This window comes from Pteropus alecto, unplaced genomic scaffold (assembly GCF_000325575.1).
Source record: "Pteropus alecto unplaced genomic scaffold, ASM32557v1 scaffold86, whole genome shotgun sequence".
In the NCBI taxonomy this organism is placed as follows: Eukaryota; Metazoa; Chordata; class Mammalia; order Chiroptera; family Pteropodidae; genus Pteropus; species Pteropus alecto.
Genome location: NW_006442109.1, coordinates 30,190,373 through 30,214,326, shown reverse-complemented (window position 1 = coordinate 30,214,326; position 23,954 = coordinate 30,190,373). Strand labels below are relative to the sequence as shown.

Here is a 23,954-nt window from a genome sequence, read left to right as displayed (position 1 = left end):
GGGCTGCTATGAAGCTTACATGAAATGGGAAAAGGCAAAGAAGGCTTTTAAGGGGAAAATAACGCAATTTTGATCTTTTAAATTGTGGATGCCACTAGGTATCAGGGTAGAAAATGTCCCCATAAGGTGTTTTAATTATAGTTTTGGTGCCCAAAGAAGGATAAGAGGGTAGAGTTAAAGGTGATATCTTCAGCATATGTGATAGTTGAAAGCTAGTGGTAAATTGCCGAAGGAGAATATTAAGTAGTAATGGAAAGTTGAATAGTGATTAACAGCAGCATTTTTAAGGGAGAGTAAGAAGAGACACCAAAAGACAGTCTTGAGAGGTAGGAGAGTTCAGAGAGAAAGTGTTAAAGGCAAAATAGGAAGTGATGAAATGCGATAGCAAAGTAAGATTATACTCAGGGGGAAGTTAGGAGTTGAGATTATTTGTTGGATGAAGTGATGTCAGTACTAGAGAGGAAGAAAAAAAGTTTTAAGGAATGACCGGTAATTGGTAGAGCCCTTAAGGCCCAGGAGAAGAGTCCATCTGACTGTTTCACTGCTTCTCATTTAATCTTGTGAGCTAGGTGTTAACAATAGTTTACAAATAGAGATAACTGAGACAAGAGAAGTTTAGTAAGTTGCCCACAGCCACACAAGGGAGTAAGTGATAGAACTGAGATTCAAATTGCAGAATATTTATACCATACTGTACCTCATACAAGACTAGATAATTTTAATTTTAAATAAAAACTTAAGCTCGAAGTAGATAAGTAGACAGAGTTGACAGCTGTTTTGAGGGATTGGAAGTTTCGATACAGTTAAAGAGCATGTAGAGTGGAAGTGGGAAAAATAGAAAGATAGCTTTTGATTAGAGAACACAGACTCCAGCGTGATGACATATGAGGGAAGGTTAAAGTAGAAACAGGTTGCTGGAGTAGAGGAGCCAGGATCTGCTAAGATATTTAAAAAGGTCAGCAATGTGGCTGTTCAAGTTGCTGGGTTGGTATCAGGAGTTGAGGTGGAGAGGAATCCTGAGCCAGTGCCAAAGTACTTAATGTGTGTGGGGGATGAACGGCTTGGAGTGGGAGTATGAATGTTGACCTCTGCCTCTGCAGTTTAAAGAGACAGGAATAAAGATTTCGGAGTTGGAGGTTGAGGAAGGTGTTGGGGAGGAGGATAAGAAAAGGAAAGAGTATAGCTGGGAGGAGTTGAGAGTATTGGAAATGATAGGATCTCATGTAATTATGGCCCTGTCAGGGATTAGAGATGTTGGGAATTAGAAGGGAAGATAGACACGTGAATAAATTATCTAAATTTGGATTTTATTAAGAACTTTAAGGTTTTCTGAGAGGCTAACCAAGATGTTGACTTATTTTATCCAAATAAATTATATTTCCTTTGATGAAAGGTTTTGTATTCTTTGGGTACACCAATCTTAATATGGTTAGAAAGGTCTTTTCAAAACAAAATTCACTAATTAAATTTCTACAGTTAACTTGGTGTTCACAATGAACATGATCCTGTGGTTACTGATGAATGTTGCATTAAGACTTTGGCAAATCACGTAACCTGTCTTTGTGCTTGATTCTCCATCTGTTAAACCAGGATAATATGTTCCTACTTCAGAGGAATGTTAAAATAAATTTAATCTTCTCTCCCCCAATAACATTTTTTTTTGATTAGAGATAAGGGAATATTAAAAAGAACTTTTAGTTCTTGAGAAGAAAGATACTATGTTCATGAAATAATCACTGCTCATTTTCATTTAGCCTGTAGATAAAGGATACTTTTAAAAAAGGATTAATGACCTGCTGGAAAATTTGTATTTCAGTTTAAATGTTAAAAAGCATGTTTTCAAAAAAAAACTTAAAATCTAAAAATTCCAACAAGCGGAAAATAATATAAACCTATATTGTGAACACCTTCTTCCATGTTCTGAGCAAAGACTGATTGATGAGGTAGATATAAGTGTTGGAAAAGGCACTATAAAGCAAAGACCAAGCTCTAGCCAATTTTTTGTATTTGGTGTTTAATACAACTAGTTATAAAAGGAATAGGTTTTAAGAGCTTGTTAATGAAAGCAACTTTAATATCTGAGCACATTTTGAATTCACACACACACACACACACACACACACACACACACAGAAAACCTTTATAAAACAACTTAGACTTACTGTGATGACATAGGCTGACTTTTGTACTCCTATATAAAAACATAATGCTGGTCACGACTCTTGCAGTTAAAAATCCCATGTTCTGCATGGTGCAGTATATGGGATATAGTCCTCTATGGATGTATCTCTTACTGGACTGAAGATTACATTTGTGTTCAGCTTATTTCATGAAATAACAGAATACTGAAAGGTACAGGATCCTCAGAGGAGTGCATTTCAAGGTCAGGTTGTGAGGAATTGGAGGATTTGAATTGCTGTAGCTAGATTATAGAATATAAGCATTACATCATTGCTTCTCTGAAAGATAAGAGAATGCATCCCAAAATCAGCCTTTAAAAAGTATGTAATTATTTTGAAATCTAGTAAACTCTCAAAGATTCATGTGAATATTACATTCTGATCAATAATGTAGTTTTTCTAATATGAAATGTTTTTAATTATGCTAAGGAAAAATGGAAACTCTTTAACCATGAAATCTTTGCGTATTTGTGTCCTATGGCATTATGTGTCCCTAGCCCATTCCCGAGAGGAAGTATACTCTCTAGAAGTAGCATTTGGAATGCATCCAGGGTGTGCTCCTGAGACAAGCGTAGGATTGTGCAGTGTAATTACAGTGGTTGCCATTTTCAAACAAAAAGTAGGAACATACAGATTCAGCAAAGATTAATATAAACTTCTTGAAATATGAAAATATAATCACATTGTAGGAAACTTGGAAAATGATAAGAAATTACCCACAAAAGAAATTTTCTTTCGTGCAGTTATTTATGTTAAAAGTATTGTAAAGACAAAACTCTGCAGTGATGTGTAGAAAAGGAAACTGATTCTCATCTCAGTTTTTCCATTTACTTATGTGATTTAGAGCAGATTTTTTTCCTATCTAAGCATCTGTGCTAATGAAGACAGTAACCTTTTTCCCATCTATAAATTACTTTTGTATGGAAAGCATATATAAATGGATTTATCTGTATAAGTTGATTTTCTTATAGGGGAGGAAGGGGGTTTACTGGGGGATCGGAATAAAAAACGGGGAGATAAAGCAGAAGGCAGACAGATAAGTAAATGATTTTCATTAAACCTTAGGGAGAGGAAGAAAGCTGAGGAAAATGAACGTTGGTCTTAGATTTGAAATGTCTGGGCCTGTTTTGAGAGGTAAATGAGATCTGTATAAGGAGTATTATTAGCTAAGTTAAAAGTTACATAACGTGTATATTGGGAAGTTACATAAAGTATCTTCATAGGTTATATAACCTACATTTTGGGATGTTTCAAAATTTCTGCATAGTAAAAATCGGTTCGAAAATTTGAGTGGTGTATCAAGTGAACTGGAAAATTCCCTTTAAAAATATTAGTTGCAACAAAACAAATTCACAAGGATGTTGAGATCATATAGGTGGGGCAGCGGGAGAACCTAAACATTTTAAAGTGATCAGGGGCTGGTAAATGACAATTCATTATGCAAGACCCTTTATTTTTAAAGGATGGATTTGATATTCTGTCCATTATTTGAGCATACTTTCCTTATTGCTTTATTAACGAAGGTAATGTAATTAAGAGTTTTCATAAGCTCATGTGTTAAAACAGTGTTTGATACACAGTAAGCACTGTTCGCCAATATGCATTCAGATATGGCCTCAGTTTCTTAACCTTATTTTCTAAGTGTTTAAATCTATTCCTCAGTTGTAATAATAATCCTATCATTTTATTTGGGAAGGGATTCCAACTTGCTTTAGTACCTCTTCAGCTTTTGAAATCATCAGACTAAAGGAATTGTAGAAAAAAAATACTTTTACTAGCTTTTAATTCATTCTCTCACCGTTCTTTCAAAATGTTTCTATTTACTGAAAGATACTTTTATTTCCTGCTAAAATTTTCCTTATTTTCATTTGTTACCATTTAGGCCTTATCAGAATCCTTTGACAATTTAAAGCATCTCTTCCAGTAGAACTTTCTGTGATGATAGAAATACTCTGTGCTATCCTGTATGGTAGCAAATATGTGGCTATTTGGCTAATGAGTACTTGAAAAATGGATTGAGGGACTGAAGAACTAAATTTTAAATTAAATTTAATTTAAATAGCTATATGCGGCTAATGATTTCTGTATTGGATAGTACAGATACTGAGTGTTTCTAATTCTTGAATCTCAGCAAATTTTTGAAAATAATGTTTTCTATTAGATATTAGCCAATTTGTTGAAGAAAGTTAAATTTTTTTGAATAAGGAGTTAGCTTGAGGTAGTGCAGCTTTTTCCAAAGTGTGGAACTTGCCCTTGTATGTAAGGTAATTTCACTTTTATCACAGACATGGTATTAAATTAAGTTGGCAAGTTATTTCTTTCTCAATAACTTTTTGCATTTTAATTAAGTTAAATGTGTATGTGTGTGTTTAATAAGAAAGTAGTAATATCAATCTCAGTCTCTGGTAGAGGAGCCATACTATTTGATTTTTACTGTATTAATTATCTGATTACTATATATAGCTTACGATAGTTTTTTTTTAATTGACTATAATGATTAAAACTTTTTCTTTTGGAACAATATTTTTTGGATAATATATGTGCTACATATATAAGGCAGAAAATTGATGAAGGCAGTGAATGTTAAAAACGATATTGTGACATACCTATCTAGCAGAAAAATTGGATTAATAGGGAATCAAGAGCACTGCTGTGCCACTAGTTTGCTGAGTCTCAGTGTCTGTCTTTTTTAGGTAAGGTTTCTGCTTTGGCAAAAAGGGAAGAGGTTGGTTTAGAGTGAGAAGTGATTTAAAATTTTAAATACGTTTTATTCTGTAATAACTTCTGATCATAACATTTAAAATGTCAGCTAACATGTATTAAGCATTTTGCTTTATGTCAAACATGAATTATTTAATTCTTCACTCCAAGGCAGATTATAGTTAACCCTCAATCCTTTTTTAAAAAATCTCTGGTGCCCCAGTTATAAAATAAATTATGGAATGTAATTTAAAGCATAGGGAATGTCCATCTATGGCCATGCTACCCTGAACAAGCCCGATCCCGTCTGATCTCAGAAGCTAAGCAGGGTCGGGTCTGGTTAGTACTTGTATGGGAGACTGCCTAGGAAGACCAGGTGCTGTAGGTGTAAAAAATAAAAATATAAGGGATTGTAAGCTGTCAAGGTCCTTGCAATCTGTGAGGTCAACCAAGGATTGCCTTGCCTAAAAATATATATATACATACACATCATATATATATAAGCATAGGGAATATAGTCAATAATATTGTAATAACCATGTACAGTGGCAGCATTATTGTGATCACTTCATTAATATACAAATATTGAATTACTATGTTGTGTACCTGAAACTAATATAACATATGTCAACTACAATAAAAAGAAAATCCTTTGGTACCTAGAATTGGGCTGATCTTTATTTCCGTTCATACTGTCATCATTGGTCTGTTTGTGGACCTCTGAAGTCTATTTTAATTTTTTATTTACTTGACAAATACCCACTCATTGTGCAGTCCAAGAATCAGGACATTATTGATAACTAACATCTGCCTCTAATGTGTACCTATCATATTCCTTTGACTTCTCAGAGATTACTCTAACTTGAGTTGTGTGTTTGCCATTCCATTTCTATTGAAAAATAGAGTTAATCACATATATGTATGCCTAAACAGCATCTCATTATTTTCGAACTCTATAAAAGAAATGGAATAAATATTTTATTTACTTATGTGTCAACACCTGGAATTTGATTTTTTTTCCTTAATACGTTGCTAAGATGTATCCATTTTTCAGGTATACTTTTTTATTCATTTGCATTGCCATATAATATTCCATTGTGTGAAGTAACTATAATTTAGACACTCTTATCTTAGCGTATTTGAGTTGTTTCCAGGTATTCGTTATCATGAGCATTATTACTGTGAACATTAATATGCTTCTGATACATATGTGCTAAATGTTCTCTTGAGTATTATGTAGGAGTAAAATAGTTGGATTGCAAGACATGTGAATTTTCAAGTTTACAGGATAATGCCAGATTGTGTCCCAATGTAGTTCTAATTTGTACTAATAGAAATGTAAGAGAATGGGTATAAAATTGTACTTTATTGTCTTTATTTGCATTTTTTCTATAAAAGATAATGAGTTTTGCTAAAATTTTTGAGTGTTTATTATGTGCGAGATACTTCTGAAGACTTAACATGAATTTATAAATTCTTTTAATCCCACAACCACCCTTTTGGGTAGGTACTGTTATATCCATTTATAGATGAGAAAATTGAGGCTCTATGAGGTTAAGCTAGTAAATGACAGACTTGGTCAGGTCAGACTGCAGAGTCCAGCCTCTTAACTAATAGTATATTTTACCTCTCCAAATGCTCATATTTGAACGTGAATTCATATTCTCTTACCCTTTCCTCCTGCCCATCAATTTCTTGGCCTTTATGTGCTTGTGATGGTGAGTGCTGATTATACTATCCTTATATTATGAATTAGCATTGTTTGTTGTGTAGCAGCCTTCTTTTAGAAAGCAGTCTCTTATAGAACCTCGGTTTCTTCATTGCTAGAATGAGTAAGATGGCTCAGATGAGTTCTAGAATTTTTGGCTCTACTATTTTGTAATTTAACCTAATCTATACAGTTCGTTATTAAATTCAGAATAATCTGTTATTTGTGTTTTCTCTTTTTTTAATATTAAAATGTCAAAGAATTTATTATGGTTTATTTCTTTGTATATTTCTATTGAATTTATTTTTTAATAGAGTATTTAAGAGTATTAAGTAGTTAAAAATTCTGGAGCGGATTTGGATATATACTGATCTCCATATAAGCTTTTGTACACATCATGAACTGAATAAAATTTTTTCCTTTATCATATCTAGGTAATGTCCTTTAAGTAGCTCATTATTAAGCCAGTTGTCTTTGTTTCTCATCTGCTAGATGCTGAAGAGACGTTTTTTGTTTTACCTTTTAGGTACCGAGTTTTAAGATAAAATACTATTTTAAAATTATAATTCTATTGATAGATGTGACCTTACTTGCTTAATAATTGTTGAATGACAAAGTGCTAGACCCAGTAATGAATACCTGATTACTCATGTTTCTTGCCAAAGTATGATAATATCTAAACCTCAGATGTTAAAGTGTTTAGGTAAAAACAGTGTTTAGGTCTTTTCCTTAGGGAAGAGTGATTCAAATCCATTATGTGTATGCTGCATATTTTAGTGGTAGTTAAATGTCTCAGTGCATTGGGCACAAAAGGATCAATCACACTGTGTGTTGGAGTGGTAGGCTGATAGAAGCAGCCAGATGGAGATCAGGATATCGCATCATTTGTTAGTCAAATTTAGTTCGTCTTCTGGATTTTACATTACTCTTAGGTTTGGCACAGTCATTAACATAGATACTGAATGAAATAGCTACAGCAAACGTTATTGAGCATTTGTTATATGCCGGAGAAGAATTAGAACTAATATATTTGAGGTGTTAAGACAGTAGGCTTTGGGGATGTAGATGAATAAAATCTGCATCTTTGCCCTCAAGGAGTTCTCAGTCTGATATTAGAAACAAATGATTTGATCTTTGGTGATGAAGGACTTGGACATACTGATTTCTTGCTAGAGGAAAATATAGTGTTTCCCAAAGAGTGAGAAAACTATCGAAAGTAAAAATAACTACATTTTGAGGAGGCATCTTTATGGGTTACGCTTAACTTTATAGTTTTGTGATCTGACCAAAGTAGCTACAGTCTTAACTGTCTTTCATTTACTTTGAAGATTGTTACTTTGAAGATTGTATGGCAGGATAGATTGTGTGAGAAAGGTAAAAGATTTAGTGTCAATAACAGCTAAGGATCAGATTAATATTGTGAAGTTAGTCTTTTTATAACTAGCAGTGTAAATAAACTTTTATATGTGAATGATATTATTTATGAGATGTTTATGACTTAATTTTTTCTTTAAAAAATTCCTTTTTTCACTAAGCAAAGCTTTGAAACAAGTAATTTGTAACGAATTAGCTCTGTTGGGTTAAGCTTTAATGTAAGAGCATGAGACATGTCGTTTTAAGAAACAAATGATTCAAACAGCCTAGATTTCTGATTGGAAGACAAAGGAGCATTTTAGGTGAGGTACACAGTTGTGGTTCTAAACTCCTCAATAACTTGTCTTGAATCTACTGATTTTTCTCCCTTTCCTCTCAGTTATTTATACTAAAATTTGGAGATGTCTATGGATGAGAGGTCAAGGTAGAAGCAGTGCAGGGGTTATGTAAACATGCTGGTCTGTCATTGCCTTTTACCATTCAACCATATATTCTTCAACTGGCTTTCCAAAATGTTAACATTTAACTAACATAGCCAGATCGGGCAATTAGCATTGATATAAAATTGTTATTTATTGACCTTATTCAAGTTTCATCAGTTGTTCCACTAATGTCCTTTTTTAGTTAAAGATACAGTGCAGCATCTCTTACTGTATTAAGTATTCCTGTCTCTTTAGTCTCCTTTAATTTGAAGCAGTTCTTCAGTCTTTCTTTCATAACTTTAAAACTTTTGAGGAGTACTAGCCAGGTGTTTTGTAGAATGTTCCTCAGTTTGGGTTTGTCTGATGTTCACTCTTGATTAAATTCAAGTTAAGCATTTTGGGCAACAATACTAGAGAGTGTTGGTGTCTCCATCCTTCAAATCTGGAGGTGCATGATGTTGATATATCTCATACTGATGATGTGAACTTTGATCATGTGGATAAGATGATATCTGACTGGTAAGTTTTCTTTGTAATAAGCATCCTCTGAGGAGAGATATTTTGAGACTAAACATCCTAATTCCTATTAAACACTTGCCCACTATTTCTACTATTTGTTGCTGATTCTTGCCTGCAACAATTGTGATATTTGCAAAATGGTGATTTTCTATTTCCATCATTCCTCCACATTTATTAATTGGAATGCTATAGACAAGCGTTCTCTTCTCCCCACATTTATTTATTTCTGTCAGAATGGATTATAATCCATTACTGTCATTATTTTGATTACTCAGTGTCCCAGATTTGGTCATTGGGAGCCCATCAAGTTGACTTCTGTGCTCTTTTGACATGTTCCTTTATTTTTTGAGCACTTCCTTTTAGGCTTCACAAGGTGTTCTGGGCTCATCTCATGTTTTTCCTGCCTCAGCTTTAGAGTCATCCCATTGATCTAAGGAACTCTGTTTCCATTTATTGGAAAGTTATATTTAGAAACTATGATCCGGGTACTAGGTGTGCTCATGGCATTAGGGTAAAAATTACAAATGAAGAAAACTAAGCAGAAGGTTTAAAGTCTTGTTTATGACACCCAAGTAAAAGTGATAGAGTTAATACATACACTCAGGCCTTCTCAGTCCTCAGTCCTTCTCAGTCCTAAGTCCAGGTTTTCTACTTTTCATAATCCTTCCTTACACTTGTCTTTTCCATTAATTTTATCATTTGTCTTTTCTGGCAGGGACAGGGCATATTTAATTCTAATATTTAAGGTTATTTGCCAACATCGGTATGGCTATTTCAAAACAAAATAGTCATTGCGATTCAAAATATTTCTTATGCATGCTTCGGATGAGGCATTGTGCTAGACATTGGTGGTATGTGTGGGCATATATATTTTGGAGGGACATTGTGCTGAAAATTTGTTAACTGTGCCTTCTTTTCCCTTCTGTGTAGTTAAGGCATAAAGGTAGGTGATGTGGCTATTGTAAATTCATTATCCATGAATCTAAAAGGTCTAGTGATTTATATTTTGTGTATAAATATATGTGGTATTTAGATTTACATATATTTATGTACCTCTTACACTGTCACTTCATAGTATCCGTAATGTTATGTAACCATTAAATGACATGTCTTTGCTAAACACACTTAAGCCCTTTATATTTTTGCTTTTAATTCTTACAATAGTTTCTTGAGTTGATATTTGTCTCATATTTCAAGTGAGCAGAGACACTTAAATTAAGTGACTTGCCTAAGCTCATAAGGCTTAATAAATATCATAAGGCGAATTTAAATCCAATTTTTACATGTTTTACTGTGTGAAATAACTGTTTCTGTTATATAAGTATTTTGTTCAGGCTTTCAGAATATTCCTTAGTTTTGATATTGAGGACTTGGTGAACAAATCTACTCTGTATACCTTTATGGGGGCTTTTGAGTTTGTTCTGCCTAAGTTGAAGGCTCAGCTTTGTCACTTAACCAGTTTTGTGATCTTGCACTTTTGAAAACTTCATCTGTAAAACGATGATAATAATTTGTTGAAAAGAAACATTAAAAGTTCATACTATAAATGCTAAATAATACATCACAAACATTTATGGTAGACTACCTGGGATAATTTTACAAGTCTTGGGTATTTCATGGAATCAAATTTAGAATGAGAAAGGATTTTGATTAAGTAGCATCTTGTCTCTAATTTTTTGGATGAGGGTAGTAAGGCCTGGAATGATGAAATAACTTGCCCCAAAATATTACAGTTACATGTGTCACTCTATAAGTGGAAACTTTGGCTTCATGGCTGTTTCACTGTTCTCTCCACTGCCAATTTTTTTTTTTTCATAGTATGTCCCTGGAAACCCTAATCTCTATTAGGGGAAATAATTTATTTAGAGACGTCATCCTTTGTAGGAATGATTGATACCAGTAATCAACACTGGTTTCTAAAATGTAGCCAATGTAAGTTGGAAGAGAAATATCTAATTTGCCTCTTTATGGGAGTATGATAAGCATAATAATACTTTTAATCAGAATCCTTTCATTAACATGAGCAACGGGTCAGTGAAAAATCTTCTCTAAAAGCACATTGTTTAGATTTCCATGCTAGCTACCAGGGTCTTGGCAAGAAATAGTTTTTTTAGCTTTTGAGTGAGTTGCTTATTTGTTTATTCTTTAGAAATTTAAGAGACAAAAATGCAAAGAATAGTCATCAATATCCTTATCCAAAATTAATCACTGTTATCTTTGTCACAGGTTTTGTTTTTTTTTTTAAGTTATTTTTTGGTGGTAATTATAATTCAATTAGGCTATTAAATTTATTTTACCTAAAGAGAGATAAGAGATGAAAATATTGTGATGTTTCATTCTTAATTGTTTAGGACATTTGGTTGGGCACTGTATTCATAAAGTTAATAAGTCTGTATGTGGACCTGCAAACTACATTTACTTTTATAAGCAATAACAATTATTTGCAAAACCAAATGAATTAGAATGAATAAGTGCAAATTGTTTATCATCTCTTACAGCTAAAAGAAATACATGGTGAAATCTTGACCATTATTCAGGAATATAATTATAGAATGGATGGTAGTTCATCATCTAATATCCATATTTAAAAAGTTGTGATTCTTTTCCCATACACACATAACCATTATGATAAATTCATAATTTACCAATGTGATGAGAGATTTAGAAAGTAAGTTAGATGAGGAAAAGTAGGAATTTGTCAGTTTGAGTTTGGAGAAGAGTTATTCAATGAAAAATAATAGCTATCTCCAAATAATTGAAAACCTCATAAAATATAAGGAGTAAACTTAGACTCTCTTGTCCCTAAGAGTAAAACTGGATCAGTGGATGGAGGTTAAAGAGAAAGGATATAACTATTTGTCTTATACAAAAGATAATTTCTTAATGATGTGATTTGACTGATAATGGAATAGACTGTCTCGTGAAGTTGGGAGTTTTTCAGCTTATTTTCAAGTTGAGACAAAGGATTGATCATCTGTGTAGCTTTTAATTTTTATGCATGTAATACTATAGTGGTTTTGAAGTGATCATTTTCTGGAAACCTTATCATTTGAGATTTATGGAGAAAAATTGTCAGTCCTCATTAACCTTTTGGTTAAAATGAAACACACATTCAGTTTATGTTTATGCAGCTCCTGAAAATTTTAAATGTAAAACTGATACCCAGTTCCACATACTTTTTTTAGTAGATGCCATGAGCTCTTAGAGAGCAAAGAGACTATGATTTTTTGGTTGTTTTAAATTTATCTATGGAATATCTCTATGAAATTTACCTATGGAATGAAAAAGCTTTCACTTCTTGTTTTAAGTGATTGACCCTTGATGCTTTCTGAATTATCTTATTTCATTGGATGCCAGCATTACCGAGATTATATACATGGTACATAATATTCCATACATGTTCTATTATAATATTTTTGGGAGAGTAGGTGTGGGTTTACTTTATATACATTAAGCATTCCTTTTTCTGTTAAAGAAGCCATGGAAAATGTCTTTGATTTTTTTTTCAGCTGTGTCCCATGTAGAAGCTACTGACCTAGATGGATAAATGATGTTAGAATAGTTTGTGTTTTTGGACCTTGAAAATTCTTATCTATGCCTATTTCCTAATATCAATGAGAAATGAATTCTGTACATCTTTAGTATAATCTTTTATTCATTGCAACTTTTGAAATGAAAGGTTATAGTTTATAGGTTATACTTTGTCTGATGATGATTAAAATTTTCTGGTGATGGTTGTTTTTATTTCACCATTGCCTATTATTTCTTCCAAGTAAGGACCATGGTTTGTAGGTTTTAAGGGCCTTAGCAGTATGTTGCTTTCATTTTTGTCTTTGTTTTTTTAAACCATGATGCTGATTTAAAATTCATAGTTACAAAAGGTCTCCTAAGTTTTAGAGTATTTTCATGAGATGTACTGGGTTGCTGAACATTTTTGGAGGGCGCGGAATTGAGGGATAATGGGTATTATATAAAGGATATGTTGTCAAAGTGGACATCTTTACTCTGTAAAATAGAATTACATGTTTTGAGATTTGTTTCTCTGCAGGAGAGGGTGTCATGATTATGGAATCCTGCTTGTTCAGTAGAGATATGAGCTTACATTTTAGACTCACAAAATTGTAGAAAAATGAAAAACATAATTGATAAGAGACTTCAAATATTCTTACTCTTACATAAATGAAGCTGAGGGTAGAGAGCAACTTTTGTTTCTTTCTAGTCACAGCTCTTTAAGTTGCAGAGAACAGCATGGAGTTTAAATCCTCGCTCACTTACCTACAAGTGATGCAAGTCACTTTGAACCTCTTGAAACTTTAGTTCCTCATCTGTAATATGGAATAACACCATTTTGCAGGATTATTATCAGAATTAATAATTCCGAACCACCAAACACCCAAAAGAGAGCAGGCAGATAATATGAGCTAGATAAATGTTTACTATTAAATGTTTATTATTACAGTTTGGTTTGCTTTGTTTCATTTTAGGCAGTTTTATTGTTTGTGATTATAAAAGTGGAAAATAAAGGTAATCTCTTAATACTGCTAAGGGATAGCCATGATGACATCATGTTGTAAATTTTTCCATATTCATGGGCATATTATATACATTTTATCTTTTTATTTCTCCAAAATTGAGTCTTTAGGGTTAGGCCTCTTCCCATGAATGAAATATATAGCTTTTCCAGGATTTTGAACAAGAGTCATATGACCTGACCAGCCTCTACTGTTAATATCCCCCATCAGAATTATTAGGTTCATCAATTATTATACATAGTTATCACTCAGAGTCTTTAGTTTACAGTAGGGTTTACCCTTTGTGTTGCATATTCTTCGGGTTTGGACATATCTACAATGATGTGATGTGTGCACCATTATATTATTACATAGAGTAGTTTCACTGCCCTAAAAATTTCTGTGTTCATATTATTCATCCTTACACAACCAAACTCCTGGCAACTACTGATTTTTTTTTACTGCCTCCATAGTTTTGCCTTTTGAAGAATGTTATATAGTTGGAATTATATAGTGTATAGTCTTTCAAACTGGCTTTTTTCACTTAGTAATGTACATTTAAGCTTCTTCCATGTCTTTTCATGACTTGATACCCCATTTCTTTTTAGTGCTGAATAATACTCCATTGTCTGAATGTACCAGTTTATCTGTTCATTTACAGAAAGACATCTTGGTATCTTTCAAGTTTTAGCCAAAATGAATAAAGCTGCCATTAACATCCATGTGCAGGTTTATATGTGAACATAAGTATTCGGTTCCTTTGGGTAAATTCCAAGAAGTGCTATTTCTGCACTGTATGGTACAAGTACATTTAGTTTTATAGGAAATCACTAAATTGTTATCCAAAGTGCATTTTGCATTCCCACAAGCAATGAGAGAGTTCCTGTTGCTCTATATCCTCACCAGCAATTGGTGTTGTCAGCGTTCTTTTTTTTTATGTTTGTAGTGGAATCCCATTTTACTGAGATGACAGGTGATGTAGAGCATCTTGTCATATGCTTATTTGCCATCTGTGTATCTTCTTCGGTGAGGTGTCAAGGGCTTTGGTACAATTTTTAATGTTTTTTTCCTTATTTTTGAATTTTAAGAATTTTGTGTATTTTGCAAAATAGTCTTTTATGATATATATATTTTGCTAATTTTTTTTTCCAGATTGTGGCCTGTCTTTTCATTTTCTTGACAGTGTCTTTTGTAAAGCAGAAATTTTTAATTTTAATGAAGTCTAGCTCATTGATTCTTTCTTTCATGGATCATGACTTTGGTGTTGTATCTAAAAGTCATTGCTGAACCCAAGGTTGTATAGATTTTTCTCCTGTTATCTTCTAGGAGTTTTATAGTTTTGTGTTTTACATTTGAGTCTGTGATCCATTTCAAGTTAATTTTTGTGAAAGGTATAAGGTCTGTGTCTAAATTTGTTTTTTGGCGCATGGGTGTCCAGTTTTTCCAGCACCATTTGTTGAAAAGACTATCTTTTGTGCCTTTGTTAAAGGATTGATCAGTTGACTACATTTATGGAGTCTGTTTTTAGGCTCTGTATATTGTTCTGTTCATCTATTTGTCTTTTCTTTTGTCCATACCATACTGTCTTGATACTGTAACTCATGAAGTAGTGTCAGTCCTAAACTTTGTTCTCCTTCAATATTGTGATGGCTATTCTGGTCTTTTGCTTCTGCGTATAAACTTAAGAATCCGTTTGTCGATATCCGCAAAATACTTGCTGTATTTTTACTGGAATTTCATTGGAATTATAGATCAAGTTGGGAAGAGCTGACATCTTGACAATATTGAGTCTTTCTATTCATGAATATTGAGTATCTTTCCATTTATTTAGTTCTTTCATTTCTTTCATTAAAGATTTGTAATTTTTATAGATGTACGTATTTTATTAGATTTCTGCCTCTTTTGTTTATTTTTTAGGGGTGCCTATGTAAATAGCATTGTGTTTTTAATTCCAAATTCCACTCGTTCATTACTAGAATATAGAAAAATGATTGGCTTTTGTATATTAACCTTGTTTCCTGCAACCATGCCATGATCACTTGTTAATTCCATAAATTTTTAATGTCAGTTTTTTCAGATTTTCTGCATAGATGATCGTGTCATCTGTGAACAAAGACAGTTTGTTTCTTCCATCTAAATCTATATACCTTTTATTTCCCTATTTCATTAACTAGAAATTTTAAGTACAGTGTCGGGAAATCTATCTACATTTTATTTCCTTTTCTTGTTTCACTGCATTTCTAGAACATCCAGTATGTTGTTGAAAAAGACTGGTGAGAGGGAACTTCCTTGCCTTGTTTCTGATCTTAGTGGGATAGTTCTAGTTTCTCACCATTAAGTATGATGTTAGCTGTAGGTGGTTAGATGATCAAGATAATACTTATCTATTTCTAGTTTTCTGACAGATTTTACCTGAATGGGTGTTAGGTTTTGTCAAATGCTTTGTTTGTTTTTCTTCTTTAACCTGATGTGATAGATTACATTGATTATTTACTCATGAAGAATTAGCCTGCATACCTGAGATAATTCCCACTTGATTGCGGTGTATAAGTTTTTTTTTTTTTACACATTGTGGGATTTAACTAAAATTAAAATGTTAATTTGATTGAAGACTTTTTTGGATCTGTGTTCATGAAAGATATTGGTCTGTAGTTTTTTTGCAATGTTTTTGTCTAGTTTTGTTATTAGGGTAACACTGGCCTCATGGAATGAGGAAGTATACTCTCTTATTTTCTGAAAGATTGTAGAAAATTGGTGTAATTTCTTCCTTAAATGTTTGGGGGCATCATCAGCGAACCCAAGTGAGCCTGGTGCTTTCTGCTTTGGAAGGTTATTAATTATTGAATCAATTTTTAAAGTAGATTTATAGGCCTTTCAGGTAATATATTTCTTGTGTGAGTTTTGGCAGATCGTGTCTTTCAAGGAATCAATCTATTTCATGTATGCTATGAAATTTGTGGGCATAGAGTTGTTCATAGTATTCTTTTATTATCCTTTTAATGTTTGTGGGATCTTTGGTAATGCCTCCTTTTTAATTTCTGATCTTAGTAATTTGTACTTTCTCTCTTTTCTTGGGTAGACTTTATTAAACTTTTATTAGAACCACTTTTGGTGTTAGTGATTTTCTCTATTAATATTCAGTATTCTGTATTCAATTTCTTTGATTTCTTTAATTTTTATTCTTTCTTTTCTGGATTACATTTGCTCTTCTACTTTACTAAAGTGTTAGCTTAGAAGATTGATTTTAGATTGATTGTAGATGATCGATTTAGATAGATTTAGATGTTTCTTTTCTGATATATGCATTCAGTGCTTTAAATTTTCCTCTGAGCATTGCTATCGCTGCATTCCACAAATTTCAGCAAACTGTTTTCATTTTCATATTCAAAATATTTAAAATGTCTTGATTTTTGTTTCATATATGTATACACACGTACATGTAAACATGTTGAACGTATTGTTATTTTGAACACACTTATCTGTTGGATCAGTTAAGAAGAAAAATAAGTTTTTATTTCACCTTCGCTTGTTCCATTGTTGGTTATCTTCCTTGATGTAGATCCAAGTTCTTAATCTGTATTATTATTTTTTTCTCTACAGAACTTCTGTTAACATCTTGTAAGGCAGGTTTCCTGGCAACACAGTCCCTCAATTTTTGTTTGCCTGAGAAAGTCTTTATATCCCCTTCACTTTGGAAGGATAATTTTGCAAAGTATAGAATTGTAAATCAGTGGTGTTTTTTGTTTTCTCGTTTGTCAATGCTTTAAATATTTCCCTCCAGTCTCTTCTTGCTTACATGGTTTCTGAGGAGAAGTCAGATGTAATTGTTATCTTTATAAATTAGGTGTTTTTTTCTCTGGTTTCTTTCAGGATTTTCCCTTTACCTTTGATTTGTAAAGTTCGAAAAATAGTATGCTTAGATGCACATTTTGGGCATTTATCCTGCTTGATCTTTTCTGAGCTTCCTGGATCTGTGGTTTGTTGTTTCATATTAATTTGTGTACATTCTTAGTCCTTATTGTTTCAAATATTTCATCTGTTTCTTTCTTTCTTTTCCTTCTGGTATTTCCATTACTTGTATGTTAACATTTTGTAGTGTTCCCACAGGTCTTAGTGTTTTTTTTTGTTTTAAACTCTTTGGGTTTTAGTTTTGGAAATTTCTATTATATCCTGAAGTTCACAGATATTTTCCTCAGTCATGTCCTTTCTACTAATGAGCGCGTCAAAGACGTTCTTAATTTCGGTTTCAGCATTTTTAATCTCTAGCATTTCTTTTTGTTTCTTTCTTTGGATTCCATCTCTGCTTTCATTGCTCATCTGTTTTTGCTTACTGTTTACTTTGCCCTTAGCATATTAACCATAGTTGTTTTAAATTCTTGCTTTGATAATTTCTACATTTCTATCTGGTTATGCTCTGTTTTTAAATGTGTTTTTTGCCCTTTAGTATACCTTGTAATTTTTTCTTGATTGCCAGACTTAATGTACTGGAACTGCTGTAAATAGGTGCTTAGTAACGTGGTGATAAAGAGTAGGGGTATGAGAAGTGCTTTATTAGTTCTCGATCTTCCCCCCACCCCCAGCTTTATTGAGGTATGATGACAGAAATTGTTTATACTTAAGGTGTACAACTTGATGTTTTGGTGTACGCATACATTGTGAAATAATCACCACAATCAATCTAATTAATATATTCACCACAGCATATAGTTACATTTTCTTTTTCTTCGTTTTTTATTTCTGTGTGGTAAGAACACTTAAGATGTACGTTGTTAGCAAATTTCAAGTATGTAACAGTATTGTTAACTATAATTACATTGCTGTACATTTGATCTCTTAGGTTTTAGTCTTTTTTGATTATGTGTCTCTGGACTGTGAAATTTTCAAGTACTTTTTATTTCTTTCCTAACCCCTCTTAGGTATGACAGGATGGCTGGAGGGGGCTGTAGTTGGGTATTTCGCTTTCCCTAGACTAATTAGGTGCTGCTAAAACTCCAGGAGGTTGTGCTCTGGTTAAATTATGCTGAGGGCAAACTTTAAAAACACAGTACTCTGATATATTTCAAAATGCTTTCTTTTCTTCTTCCTTTCTGGAAGCATGAGGGGGGTTTTCTCCAATATTCACTGTAAGAAGTTGGTAGAACTCCCAAGACGTAAAATTCACAAAAGTTTGGGGCATTTTGGTGACTGGGTCTTCTTGGAGTTTTTATCTCAGGGTTGTCCACACTGAGCCTCCAGCAATTGTCAGTTGAACATCAGATTTCCCTACTGTGGCACTGTTTCCCACAGAGGTCTCTGCTCTCTTCTTGGGTATCTGCTCCAGTAAGTTGTGATTCTCTGTATTTGTTTGCCTGTCTCTCCAATTTTAGGGGCAGCAATTGGCCCTGTGGCTTCACTTCTTTTAAGGATCTAAGAAGAGTTACTGATTTTTCATTTTATTTAGCTTTTTACTCATTCTTAGCACAAGTTGGCGGCTTCCAAGCTTTTTACAGGCTGCATTGGAAACTGAAAGTCCATATGTTTCTAATAAAAAATTTCCTTGTATTTTTTCTGGTAAACAATTATGTAATTTGCAAATAAGGATAATTTTTAATCGATATTTATATTTTGTTTCTCTTTCTCTTCCTCTCTCTTCTTTTAATCATATTTCTTAAAATTTCTAAAGCCTTCCCAGTAATGTCTTATATTTGACTGTAATAGAAATGTCTCAGGTATTTCTCTGAGGTATGGACATTTTTATTGAATTTTTATGGAAATATTTATTGAATTTTAGCAGCCTTTACCATGGTAAAGAAGCATCTTTTTAATATTTCTTTACAAGAATTATTTCAAGAAGTAACGTTCAGTTTATAGGTTTTTAAAGCATTATTCAAGGTAGTAAGGTTTTTCTAAAACAGTGCCTGTCGGGTCCCAGTTTAGTTCCCCTTTTAGCTTTTGAATCTTGAGGTATAAACTAAAAGTAATACTGTCCCAATTTATTGAGTTTGTCAAATTTATATTTAAGATTCTGCTCCTCTTTGTTTCTATGTATTTTTATTCTTGCTACTTGTAGTGTCTGTAATGTTATTTAATAATGCTATTTAGATAGTGAACTCTTTGAAGAAAGAGATGGGTGAACTTGAGGAAATAAGAGTCCTTTGTATAAAAAAAATCAGGAAAATCATTCTTCCCCTTCCTTTACTTTTCCTAATTTACCTCTACTTATCCTTCAGCTCTTTTAGGCTTCAGAATGCCCCTGGTTCCTAGAAAGACAAATCACTCTGAGATCCAAGGTGGTCTTCTCAGAATGACACATATCTGAGAAAAGTTATACATCTTCTGTTTTTTTACTTAGATTGTAAGAACCTCCTTGTTTGCACTTCTCTATGTCATTAGAGTTTCTCTTGGGGTCTTTTATGTTTACCTAACACAGGTAAAAATTACCTAACTATAAGAGTACAGAGGAGTGAGGAAGGGAGCTGAGAGGAGGAAGGTAGAGGAAGCTGGGGAACTGAAATTTTCCTATTTTAATCTTGCTTAGGACTAAAATTTTATAAAACATGTTGTCTTTAGAGAGGCTCATCGATATGTCACATTAATAAATTGAGAGTAAGATTGGGAGTTTATATGCTTTCTTGTTCATTTACTCAACAATTCATATATAGTGAGCACTTACTACATCTCAGGTAATGTTCTGTTCAATACAGTAATGAGCAAGGAAAGAAAGGTCCCTGCTCACAGAACATAAATCCTGTTGTTAATAGGAGAGTCAATAAATAGCTAAAGAAATAAGATAATTTTAGATAGTCATAAACATTACGAGGAAAATAAAACCAGAAAAAGAAATAGAGTATAACAGAATAGGATGGAGGGAAGCTGGGTGTTGGGGCTAGTTTAGATTGGAGGAATCCACTTTGAGGAGGATGCGTGACACTTTAAGGAGGATTCATGACACTTAGCTGATGCATAAGGAGGCAGCCAATAGCATATCTCAGGGGAGCGAACATCCAAGCGAAACAGGAAGTGTAGAGGCCCTGGGGTGGATGAAACTGTTTAAGCGGTAGAAAGAATGCTGTCGTGGTTGGAGAGAGTGAGCTAAGAGAGATAGCCAAGAGGGTGTAGGTTTATAAGTTATGGCAAGGAGCTATTAAAAGATTTTAGATTGCCAGGCTGTCTTAAATCAGTATTTTTGCCTTGACTATTGAGTTCCTGTGTTAGTGCTTTCCTTTGGAACTTAAAGATTATCTTAATCCCAAGACTAGACTAACTAGCTATTAATTGTCTGAAGTGATAGGAAAGAAATTATTCTGAATAGAATTTTATAGTGATCACTTTTTTGTTTATTCAAATTAAAAATTAGTTTTATAGTTTCCTAATATTCTGAATAAGTAGCTGTTCTCAAATACAGCGATATATCAGAACTACTTCAGAAATTTAAAATACGGGTTTGCTAAGCCTCATCCCTTAGGAATCAGAGAGTGGACCGTGGGAATCTGTGTTTTTAAAAAGTTCTCCAGACAGTACTCATAGAGCTAATCCTTAGAAGTGAATTTAGGAACCTCTGAACCAGAAGAATTTTTATCTAGAACAAGTTTGGCCATGATTCCTGGTCACTTGTGTAGTCATTATTAAATGAAATTGTTGGGATTTTATGTTTTGTATTTCATGTTTAAGAGCAAAGTGTATTCATCACTTTGAAATAAAAAATATATTAAAGTAGCATTTAGTTTAAGGAACTAAGGATAACATGTTAATTGGCTAATTGCTCTTGTTTGCATTTAGGAGATCCTAAAATATGCTATGTATATTTTGTATCTGTTTCCTAGTTAAATAGATACATGCAGTGGTGAAAATGGGTAAAACCAATTTATGTTTCTGTTAAACAAAAGAAAAATAACATTCAGTTAAAACAGCAGGTGAAGCCAGTCTGCGTATAAATTAGTCAGCATTTAAGAAATCAGGAGATTTCATATAGGCAGGATTTTCAGCTTCTCTAAAAGATCTAAACATTCTTATAATACTGAGCCTACATTCTAGGCAGCTGCTGGAATGTGGAGTGTTAAATGTTCCACTTACATGGTCACAGTCCCCACCAGTGTAAGTATTATAAGCACTTAAAGTAGTAATATTTGCTCATTTATATTTGTTTTGACCTCTGCTTTAAGATCTAAGATAATATTACAGGTATTAGAATAGGTTGAATCTGAATCTTCTGTGAAATGAAAAGAGAAAATTCAAACATGTATTAATAGCTATTAATTCCTTTCTAAAATGCAGACTATCTTAAAATGATTTGGCGTAACAAAGTGATATTAACAAAATCTGAATTGTTTTAATTAATCTCTTTTGCTGGAGAAATGAGTGTTTCATATTTATTGATATCAGTTCTTTAGTACTTTTGCATTCAAATTAGGCTTCTTTTTTGCATTTTAAGACAAAATCATTGACTTGGCTTTCATTATATTTTATTCCTCAAATTTTCTCACCCATCTTAAGCTCTCTGACTCCCATCTCTTCCTTAAAAGAAGTACTGACTCCTCTCTTCTTCCTTAAAAGAAGTACTTCTCCTAAAGCTCAGTTTCAGTCGTATATTCTACTTTTTTTTACACAGCCTTCTGATTCACTCTTGAAGCTTTTGTTACCAGAAATAATCACTTGTTCCTCTGAACTCTGATGGCAGCTAAAAAAAATTATTGCCCTTATTATTTATTCGGGTTAGTCGCATTGTAAATTATTTGAGAACAGGGATTGTACTTTATTCATCTTTGGATACATTTTGTTTAGTATATTATTTGGCCTGTAAAAGACATCCAATCCATACATCCGATTTTTTATCAAACATCTATTAAGTGCCAGGGAGTGTTGAATTACTTAAGCTCTCCATGGCTTTTTAGTTATTTCTTTTAAGTGTTCTTGCCACACTTGACAACTGAACTCTTTAATTCTAGATTGACAAGAGCTTCTTTTCTACATCTTTTACATTATATGCAGCACCACTGGACGGAATCTTTACAAAACTTAGAATCTTGGAGGTTATCTTTGACTCGGTATTTTTGTACGCTTTTTTTTCGTACTTTTCATAGTACTCGTTCTGTCTTTAAATTATGTTTAAGTAACAAATCTAGGGTTCTGCCTGCTACTTCTCTCTTATAAAGACACAGCTGTATTCCCAGGCTTCATTATTGAAATAGCATTTGGATTCAAATAACATCTTCCTAGCTGCCTTTCTATCTCTGCTTCCTGACTATTCTAAGCTTTCCTGATCCTATTTTTCAATATAATTATTCTTAGATATCAATTTAATGATATCCCCCCCCCCACAGAAGCCTAGAATAGTTCTCTTTTGAATATCCAAGGCCTTTACTAGTTATCTTCAGTAATCTTCCAGCTCAAGCAAGAATAACATATATTGCATATTTTTGTGTCTTCTATGATGTGCCCGTGCCACCTACTTTAAATGATTTTAAAAATCAACTCCTATGCTCCCTCCCTCAATATTGTAATAGCCATCTGTTATTTTAGATTGCCAAGCATACCTTGATTCTTCTTCTGTTAAAAACTCTACTTTGAGGAATCAGCCCATCTTCACTTTCAGGCCTTTTGGTGGACTCTCTGTAGGTGTAATTTGTTAAGGGATTTATCCAGTAACCCAAGCCAGACAAATCAGACAGTAAGACTCAATTCCAGGACTTTTGAACTCTGAGAAGAGGCACTTTGTGCTGTGGCTATAAGGATTTTGTGTACCTAGAGCTAATGGGGTGGAGGAGATAAATAAGGTAACTTAACCAGAACCAACTTGAAATGAAGTCAATTTTATTTAAAATTAAAACTCTTTTGGTTCGAAGCATGGTCTGTACACTTCAAACAACTTAATAAGCAGGGCAGGGATCCTATTAAATTTCCCACTGGCAGTTGTGTACTGTGTCCACATCCAGGCAAGGGTATATGTGTGCATGTACATGTGCAAGAGAGATTGCTTTTTAACTTACTCTACAGCAGTCCAACAGCTTCTTGGAACCCTAAAGAATGAGATAAAATAATTGTTTTGAATAGATGAATGCATATAAACGTGAATATTGTTTTTTTTTTAATCAGTGAGCTATATTAATCATGCATTTGCTTAGTTGTAATTGTGATTTAAAAAAGCATAGGCTGTCTCTTCAGACCTTCATTTAATTCTTTGCTCTATTATTTACTATGTATATAATTGAGTATGGAAGAATTGAGAGGTTAAGGAAATCTCACTAAGAAAAACTAGTGCTGAAACTAAATTTTAGTTATTTTAGTCTAACAGCAGACACATTGTCAAGAGTGTCTTTGTTTTGATCCCCAAAGGGATCTCTGTTCTTTTGGTTAATTGGCAGCTGCCAAGACTTTCTCCTCAGAAGGCTTGATTCAGAGGAGCATATGTCCTGCCTTTATACTTTTAAATAAATCTACTCTGTGTCAGCACAATTGGCTGGCAGGTCTTTTAGTCTCACCTGCTGTGCGTCTCAACTCCAGACACATATTCAGTGTTGTTTAAAAATGTTCTATCACAGTCCACTTTTTAAATAAAATGCTA

At 33.2% G+C, this 23,954-nt stretch overlaps 1 protein-coding gene and 1 pseudogene across 1 annotated transcript in view; both read left to right on the top strand.

Annotated features, from left to right (window-relative positions):
* The window catches only part of SPRED1 (sprouty related EVH1 domain containing 1), a 102,465-nt gene that overhangs the window by 8,904 nt on the left and 69,607 nt on the right, over positions 1–23,954 (top strand). The gene's annotated exons all lie outside the window — the stretch shown is intronic.
* On the top strand, positions 5,150–5,268 carry LOC112469687 (annotated as a pseudogene).